Source organism: Lepisosteus oculatus, chromosome 3 (assembly GCF_040954835.1).
Source record: "Lepisosteus oculatus isolate fLepOcu1 chromosome 3, fLepOcu1.hap2, whole genome shotgun sequence".
NCBI lineage: Eukaryota > Metazoa > Chordata > Actinopteri > Semionotiformes > Lepisosteidae > Lepisosteus > Lepisosteus oculatus.
Genome location: NC_090698.1, coordinates 33,752,098 through 33,761,309, shown reverse-complemented (window position 1 = coordinate 33,761,309; position 9,212 = coordinate 33,752,098).

Sequence of the window (9,212 nt, the reverse complement as noted above, 5' to 3'; positions counted from 1 at the left end):
AAGTGTGCACACCCCCCAACTAATACTTTGTGGAAGCACTTTTTGCATTTATTACAACAGTATGTCTTTGTGAATAAGTTTTGTCTCAACTTTGCACACCTAGACTTTGCAGTTTTATCCCACTCTTCCTTACAAAAAAGTTCATGCTCCTTCAAATTGCTAGGGCATCTCATGTGCACAGCCCTCTTTAGGTCATTCCACGGGTTTTCTATTGGATTGAGGTCTGGGCTTTGACTGTGCCATTCCAAGACTTTGATCTTCCTTTTCTGAAGCCATTCTTTGGTTGACTTGGATGTGTACTTTGGGTCGTTATCATGTTGGAAGGTGAAATTCCTCTTCATCTTCAGCTTTCTGACAGAGGCCAGCAGGTTTTATGCCAAAATCATTATCCCATCTATCTTGACTAGACCCCCAGTCCCAGCTGAAGAGAAGCAGCCCCAAAGCAAGATGCTGCCACCACCATACTTCACATTGGTATTCTATGGATGATGGGCTGTGTTGTCTTTGCGCCAAACTTATCTTTTACAATTTAGGCAAAAAGTTCACCCTTTGTCTCATCAGACCATAAAACTTTTTCCCACATAGTTTGGGGTGATTAGATGGGCTTGGATGTTCTTTTATGTGAAAATTGCTTCCGTCTTGCCACCCTACCCCATAGCCCAGACATGTGCAGAATACGGGAGATTGTTGTCACATGCAAGGAGTGACCAGTACCTGCCAGAAATTCCTGCAGCTCCTTTAATATTGCTGTAAGCCTCTTGGTAGTCTCCCTGATAAGTTTTCTCCTTGTCCTGTCATCAACTGCGGAGGGTCGTCCTGATCTTGGCAATGTCCATGTATCTCCACTTATTGATAATAGTCTTAACAGTGCTCCAATGCCTTTGATGTTCTTTTATCCCCCTCTCCTGATCAGTACCTTTCAACAATAAGATCCCTTAGATGTTTTGTCAGCTCCTTGCGGACCATGGCTATCCCAGTAGGATGCAACCCGAAAGTTTCAAGGAAATCCTACAGGAACAGCTGATTTTTATTTGGGGTTAATCAGAATCACTTTCATTGATGGCAGGTGTATGCTTCTTAACTTTGGACATGATTTTGAATGTGATTGGTTAACTCTGAACACTACAGCCCCCATTATAAAAGGCTGTACACACTTATGCAACCAGGGTGTTGTAGGTTTTTTCATTTCAATTCTTTTTCCTAATAATTACCTATTTGTTTTTCTCTTGAATTTTGCTTGCAAGGTCACATTAAAGATGGAAAAATTTCTGACATGATTTATCTTGATTTCTGGCTTTATATCACAAAAACCTGCAATTCAGTAAGGGTGTGTAGACTTTTTATATCCACTGTATGATCTTCCCCTTCTCTTTGAAGTCACTCCTTACATAGCTGTCAACAAAAAGAAAGGCAGAACACTCTAGGTTTAGGGCCTAAATGACTCCCTAAAGGGCCTAAATGACTCCAGTAGCCATTTACACGATGGCTGTATATCCAGTACTGTTGGGAATGCAGAGTGTAGTGAAGTACTCTGACAGTAACACAACCCCTAAATTTCAGCCAGTACCTAAACTTCACTCTAAAACTAAACTAAACAAACAAAAGCACCTATGTGCATAGTTTTGTTTCTGGAGTTCTTGAATGCCATTGAACTTAGATGGGTTCTGTTAAAACATTTAAGTTTAGCTTGGCCATGTAAAAAATGCTGAAAATCCCAGCACTTCAAGAGGGAAAAAAGACTCAATTTGAGCACTGAATCAACCTTACACTGAGTCTTCAAACAGCTTTTACTATCTTCTTTTTGTCCGGGAGGTTGTCTTCTACCTGCTGTACTGTAGGTTGATTGAACTCATGGATCTGAAAAAGCGACATGTTACTAGTTGACTCTGACTAATTCCTCAGTAATGAGGGTAGGGCTGGGCTCTGTCAGCTCCCAATGACAGCATGATCGCTGTGTCTTCCCTGGTGCTTGCAGTGCTGCTAGTTAGGTATGTGCCTCCCCTACAGCCAACGATAAACCTCCTGCTGTACATGGGGCTGTGAGGAGTTGAAAAATGAGTGGTTTGAAAGTGGGCGGGTTAAAGGAGTGTGTTTGCAGGGTTCATAGCAGTTCACCGAGATGCAATAAACACACAATTGGGAATTCTAAATTTTGCAGGTTTATAACACAAAATAATTTAGAAAAACTTGAATGACTTGCTCTTGAAATCCTAATTTAATTGCGAATTAATTGCAATAGTGGCATTATTAATAAATGCAGAGCATGACTTTTAGCCTTCCTACAAGGAATTTATGCAAACCATACACTACTGTTTGCATTAAGAGATTTTTTTTATACTATGCCTCTGATGATGTGGAGCACTGGCCACATGACCAACTTCAGTTTTGTATTTTAAGATGTATTACTGTAGATGTATTACTGGTGAACTGCAGGTTTAATTTTTTGAGAACAAAATCAAATCAGGGATAAGTGTTTAGGGTGAGGTAGTGTTGATTTATATTTTTTTCTGCTTTGTTCAAGATTATTTGTATTTCAGAATTGCTCCAATAACAAGCACAAATCCCACTTGTAGTCAGAATGTGGTTTAAATTAATGGATTTTCCAGCTGTAGTTTTGTGCATAGGTATATAGCAGTAATCACAACAAACAACTCAGATGTTTAATTTACATTTGAGAGGTTTTAATCAAATGAGGATATGAGGAAAATAAATCAAATTTAACTGTGTGATCATTTTCTTTGTAATGAGAACATTCCTAAATCTCTGAGCAAAGACTGTATAAGAAGACAGTATAAATTGCAACATAATTAAATATAAATGTTTTAAATCAGACACATGGTAGCCCTTTTGGAGAAACTTGGAAAAAGTACTCTTTTTTCATGTGCATGTTGGATCTGATAGTTTAGTGACTGAACTTTAACATGCTATTGTCACATTGTCAGGAATAATTCTTGTGGATTTAGTGAGAAATGCGTCATTTGGCCTTGCTGACATAGAAGTGTCGGACATAAATATTTTTTGAATGTTTTCGATTTAATTTTTCAGGATTTAATAAAGTTACTATATTTAAATTCTGTAGGTCTCACTTAAGCTTCTTTCTCAATAAAGAGGATTTTATGCAATTATAAGCTTATGGAAAGAGTGGACCTTATTAACTTTTGTGACATTTTCTATAAAAAACTAGCTACATTGGCACTGTAACTGGAAAACAATGGTTTGTACTGTATACTGTATAAATGTGCATAATGAGTTAGCTTTATATTCATATGCCTGACAAATGTGTAATTTACTGTACATGTTGCAGAGTAGGACATGTATTGCAATATTAGGGTCTGTAAGGCTAGATTTACATAGAATAAATTGATCTTCTTTTCATGGCTGTATGTTATTTGGATGTTTTGTTTAGAGTGGTGTTGTATCTGCAGAGGCCTTAGACCTTAGGCCTTTGACCCTCAGAGGTTTGTCTGGATATGCACTTTTGTCGATTTGTTATTGTGTTCTGAACATCCAGTAGCTGTTAATGAGAGAAAAACATTTTTTTTACTGATGCTTTTGGCTTTTTAATTTTTTGTAGCATTTTTACTTTGTTTATATTTGAATGGTTTTATATTTACAGTATATATAATATCCAAGTATTATTTATATAAAATAAATTCTAAAATGTTTTGTGTTCACTGTATTTATTTAGATTTGATTAAATTGTAACATGTTTAACAATTTGATTTGATTTGATGGATTGTTGATTGAAATGTAACAAATTGCCATGATTTTTTTAGGCAACCTTCTTTCTTTTTTTAAACTGAGTAGGAAGTATTTGACCATAATTGTTCAAGCCAGAAAATACATCCTCTCCTGTTTATTCCAGTGGTTTTGTGGCTGGGCATAACACAAGGGCTGTATATTATTGTGCACTGAGCTCTTCCCCAGTGTAAAGCAGTATCAAAGAAGTACCAAACAAGTATTTGCTGTCTTTCTATCCTTTGTGATAAAATGACCTGGTCATACAAACATACTGTATGAGGAAGAATTTGTGATTGTGAAGCTGTTGTAGTCCTTTAACTTTAATAAAAATTGCAGTTATATATCAGAGCTTCAATCGAAGACAATAAGAGTTTTAATCTACAACGAAAGACAGTTAGATCTAAAGTAATGTCAGTTGCTTTTGATTAATTAAAGGTCTGACAGAGAATCAATCATTGAGAGCTTCAGTGTATGCTATTAATATTATTGAGTCAGATTCCATTTGCATAATTAAGATTTTTTAATAAGACCCAATTTTCTTTTTTTGTTTGCAGGGAGCATCAATATTTTTAATCAACTAGTATTTGTCTATATTAAACATTCTGTGGCTCAACTGAGCAGTAGTCCGATAGACTTGAATTTTTTTCTGCTCTCACAACTATAACTCCATGTAACCAAAATTTAAACAATAAATGGTGTTCTATATGATTGCTTTTAGAATGATTTGTATGTGACACGTAGCCTGTAGTATATAAACAATAAATGCCTAAAAGTGGGTAAATAAAAATATTCTAATCAAACAATTCTGCGTTCTCTTCTATATATAAGATTGTCCATTCCACGGTAAGTAAACAGCTCTGAAGGTTTAGTATAGATAATTGTTAGAAGCAAATTTCAGAGTTAAATATTTGTTTTAATTTTGAATTGCCAGAGATCATTTTCTCAAATAATCACAATTTGGACCCACCATTTACATCTTCAGGTCTGAACTCACGGCTTCAAACCCTTTGACCACACAATGGAGAAAGAGGAAGAGCTGCTCCGTGGTGATTGGATGTGAGGTGTGTCCTTGACCCAGCAAGCCTGTCAGTGTAGCGGGAGGTGGCCGAGGCCATTGCGTTGCCCAGCAGAACCTGTCTGAGTAATCCCAGCCCCTCCCTCTACACTGCCACTTGGGACTTGCAGCCACTGCTGGTGCCTGGTTCAGTGTGAAACCTCCACTCGGACTTACAACTCTGCCTGCTGAGAAGCTCGCTGCTTCTGATTTTTAAGCATCTTAATTTGGAATTGGACATACTTGCTTGCCACTGGGCTTTGGTGCTGTTCAGTCAAGCGAAAGACAACGTTTGTGGGAGATGACGATTTCACAGGCAAATGGTTCATTGTGCAGCTCCTCACTGGTTCATTTAGGGAAAGAGTGAAGCTGTGAATTGGCATCCATGGTTTAGCAAAATGGTTCTTGTTGGAAGTTACTACAGTTGTCTGCACCTTGAGCGTTTTCCTTTTCTGGAAAAAATGGTCTTGAATGGGATTATGCTGTGAAACTGTGAGGGACGGGATCCACTGCATGCAGCAGTGAGCCAATCAGGTGGAGAAGTGCGAATTCAAGTCACCAACCAACTTAAAATGAGTATTTTTATATGTAGGGAAAACCGGCTCAGGGACGCCAAATATGTAATCATAGTGGCTCTCTGAAGGCACCAGGTCTGTAGGGTTTGGGCATTTACTGAGACAATTATTAATTGTAGCAGTAAATCACAAAGTTGATTCTTTTGATGGCTTTAGAGTCCAACCATGCGACATAACTCAAACAACGCACACACACACGTACTAATACACGAGGATACATTTATTAATACATAGAATATGCATGTAAACCTAACAGATCTTATCGGGAGGGTTATCAGAATACAAAAGGCATATTCGGTCAGTTACAAAGAGTTACACATATCAAGAGGACATACGTTCAGTATATCATTCATTAAGACTGTTTCGTAAAGTAAACTTGGTTACAACTTCTACATTAGATACTCAAAACAAGTACATAACTCTTAGGAATTAAATTGATATCAACTGGTTTGGATAACAATTGAATTCTCGAGCTGTAATGCATTGAAGTTGAATACTCATCCAATTTCTGGGGATTCAGATCTCCTACGGGCACAAAGAAACAGTTGCAGGCTGTTGCTGTCCAATCCACGCTCTCTGTCTCGGTGCAAGGCTGTTCTGTGCGGCTTGCGACGGTGCGCTGCTGATGCTCACTGACCGGCTAGTTAGTGTTGGCTTTAACTAGCACAGTTTGTGCACAGGAGAAAAGATGACTGTGGGTCCCAGCAAGTCAGGAAGAGGACCGGTTCGTTCCTGATGAAGAGCTAGTTCTGAATAGTGATTCAGCTGTCCACAGTTCCGACCTGTTCACGAGGCCTGCTGCTGGTTACTCTCTGGCAACCTCCAACACCCCATGAGCGATGGGGTTAATGTCACATACTCCTCTACTGAGAAGAGTGGAATCAAGTGGGTTGGGATTTGTGCCATGGTTAGACTGGCTACAGTGGCACTAAACTCCCTTAACAGGTCTTGTGTCAACATTCTGGCCTGTTGCACACAAGCATAAACCCACTGTATAACACCAACAATCATGTACACTGGTTGGGGAATAAGATTTAACCCTGTTGCATAGGAAGTTGCCTTTAGGGTTTTTCCTAAGCTTTCCAACTTTTGCTGCTGTTGATACAGTCTGTCACTACCCTCTGGCATCTCTGACACCTGCCTTCTTGGGGCAGTCAGGGGGAGAGTGCCAGTAGCACACAAACCTACCAGAAAAAGCAAACGTACAACAGTGGCGGCAGAAATCAGTCCTCCCAGAAGTCTTTTCGGGTGGCTGATCCCAGTCATCTCCTTCTGAGTGACTGTTGCCTTTCTAAGCTGGTGCAGCGTGTATATGGTGTCTTTCTCATTATGCCCTGTGGCATCTTGGGCACCAACATCCTGGAAATCTGGGGAGATCTGACGCAGCGGCTGATGCTGCTCCTCCTTTTTCAGGGCATCTGCTTTTTCAATTTGTTCATGCCTGTGCTCTAGGAACCCTGCAGGGGGTGGTGCAGCGGTGGAGCATGCCTGACCCTCGGCTGAGTGGTCATCTGGAGCACCTGAGTGATCTGGGATTGTTATCCCATTCTCACTGTTCAGGTCCACCCTACACACCTCCTGATTGAGGAATCCCTCTATCGGCATGTTTACAATCGTTCGCTGGGGGTAGGTGTAGGACACCTGCTCGCTCCCCCTTTCCCTCGCTAGGGGTTCAGGGAGCTGCCCCAGCACTGGGATAGCTAGTTCACTGTCTTTGAACTCACTATCACTCACCAGGCCCATGTCGGTGCAGGCAGGGATTCTGATACCCCTCTTTGCGATGTCCTGCACTGGCAGGCAGGTGACTTGACCATCCAGCTCCAGTCTGGCTGAACCACTGTTGGTCAGACTCAGACTGACAGACTGAGCTGGTGGCTGTAAGAAAACCGGCTCGGCTTTCATTCCCTGTCCCTTCTGGGGGACTGGGTGTGTTGGCAACCCTGTCGTTGAGGCAGGAACAATCAGGTCAGTCTCACTCACTACCTGGTAGTTGTGAGAAATAATGTTACCTGACTGCAGGTTCCCTGGGTCACAGCAGAGGGAATCGGCATCTGGGATCAGATGTGTCCACAGCGCAGTAGTCTCAGCGTCCAGCTGGACCTCCTGTCTAACCTGTGAATGTTGCACCAGGGGCACCTGGCGGTGGCCCTGTGACAGCTGCTCAAGCAGATCCTCACTAATAGAGGACCAATCAGGGCTAAGGGTGAGGGCTACATCACCAACCTGCTCTCCTGCCATCTGGATCCCTTCCACCACTACAGGGTGGTGTTCATGACCCCTCTTGGGTGCCAGGGTGCACAGGGAAAGCTCCTTCTCATCGCCAGGTGGGGAGATCTGCTCCTCTTTAGGGATGTAAAAGGTGTGTGCTTTACCTGGTGGATCAGGCGGCTGCTTGGAGCACCGCTCCTGTGGCAGGGAGGCTGTTGTGACCTCAGCTGGGACACGACTTCCCTGTATATCTGGGGAACAAGAAAATATTTTTTAGTTCTTGTCCAGAGGTAACAGAAGGAATCTTCACATAGGCTTCTGTGTTCGGTGGGCACTGTGTGAGCACAGTTTGCCTCTTGGCCCCCCTTTCCTTCTGTACAGAAGGCTTAGGAGCCTTGACCTGTTTCCACACTTTGCTTTTCTGGCGATCCACCAAAGGTTTCTCTCTGAGTCGCATGCCCTTTTCTTTTTCTACCCGTTTGAGCTTGCCGTGTGACATCAAACACCTTTCAACCTCAGTGTCAATCAGTGTCTCACTGGGTAAGACATCTCCCATGGCAGCCTTGAGGTAAAAGCTTCCTGCTTTTCCTCTGTGTTTTACTGCCTGCTTTGTGACTTCAGGGGTGGAGTCAGCACTCACTTGGGAGTGGCTGAATTCATCCAGGCAGGAACCCTTCCACTCAATCAGATAGGCTGAGGGAGGGAGAGGGGGCGGGTCGTCGCCTCCTCCAGTGGAGAGTATCAGCTCATTCACGCTTCCGGCAGCCTTGGGGAGCGGTTGTCCCTGTCCTAATAAAGCTTGTTCAAGCCTGGCCAGGCGGGCGGCTACTGAATCCTTTTGTTGAGCCTTTTCTAGCCCTTTCCCTCCCCCGGTGTTCTCATGGCACTTAGGACGCTGGGTGCGGTCCAGTGTGCCTGCTTTGGAACGGGGCTTAGCCAGCTCAGGAGCCTGTGCTCCTTGGAGCAGGAGGGAGTTAACCCTGCTGGCTCTGACGGCGAACACAGTCGCTTTAACAGCTTTTTGCTCAGAGCGACTTTGGACATCATATTCCCAGGCTTTCTGCATGAATCTCTTAATATCAGTCATTTTCATGGTCTGCGCATCTGTATGCATTAAGATCATCTTTCTGACTGACGGGTGGAGATTCGCAATGAATAAACCCTTGAAATGTGTGTTCTCTTCGCAACCCTCATCATTTCGCCCTGCAAAATAAGTTCGTCTAAGTCTCTCGTAATATTTGCGAGGGGACTCTGCTCTCTCACGCTTAATGTTATGAGCGGCGGCTATCGCACCAGTCGGGTCAATAAACGCACTGTATTCTTCGATAAGTGCTTGACACAGCTGCTCAAAATCATTACAGACTTTTTTCATCTGCCTAGCCATCCACTCATGTACAGCTCTGCTGGTAGTTTTTCTAACCAGAAACACTTTCTCCTGTTCTGTGGCGTTTGGCAGGTACTGCTGGTTATACCTGAGGTCTTGAATATAACTCTCGATATTATTCTCTGACACTGCGGGGTCAAATCTCTCTACGTCCTTCGCTAGCTCTCTCAGAGAATGGAGATTTATTCTAGCTTCTCCGCTGACTGAGATATGGAAGAGATCGTGGTCAGACCTGTCGCTGCTAGAGAGA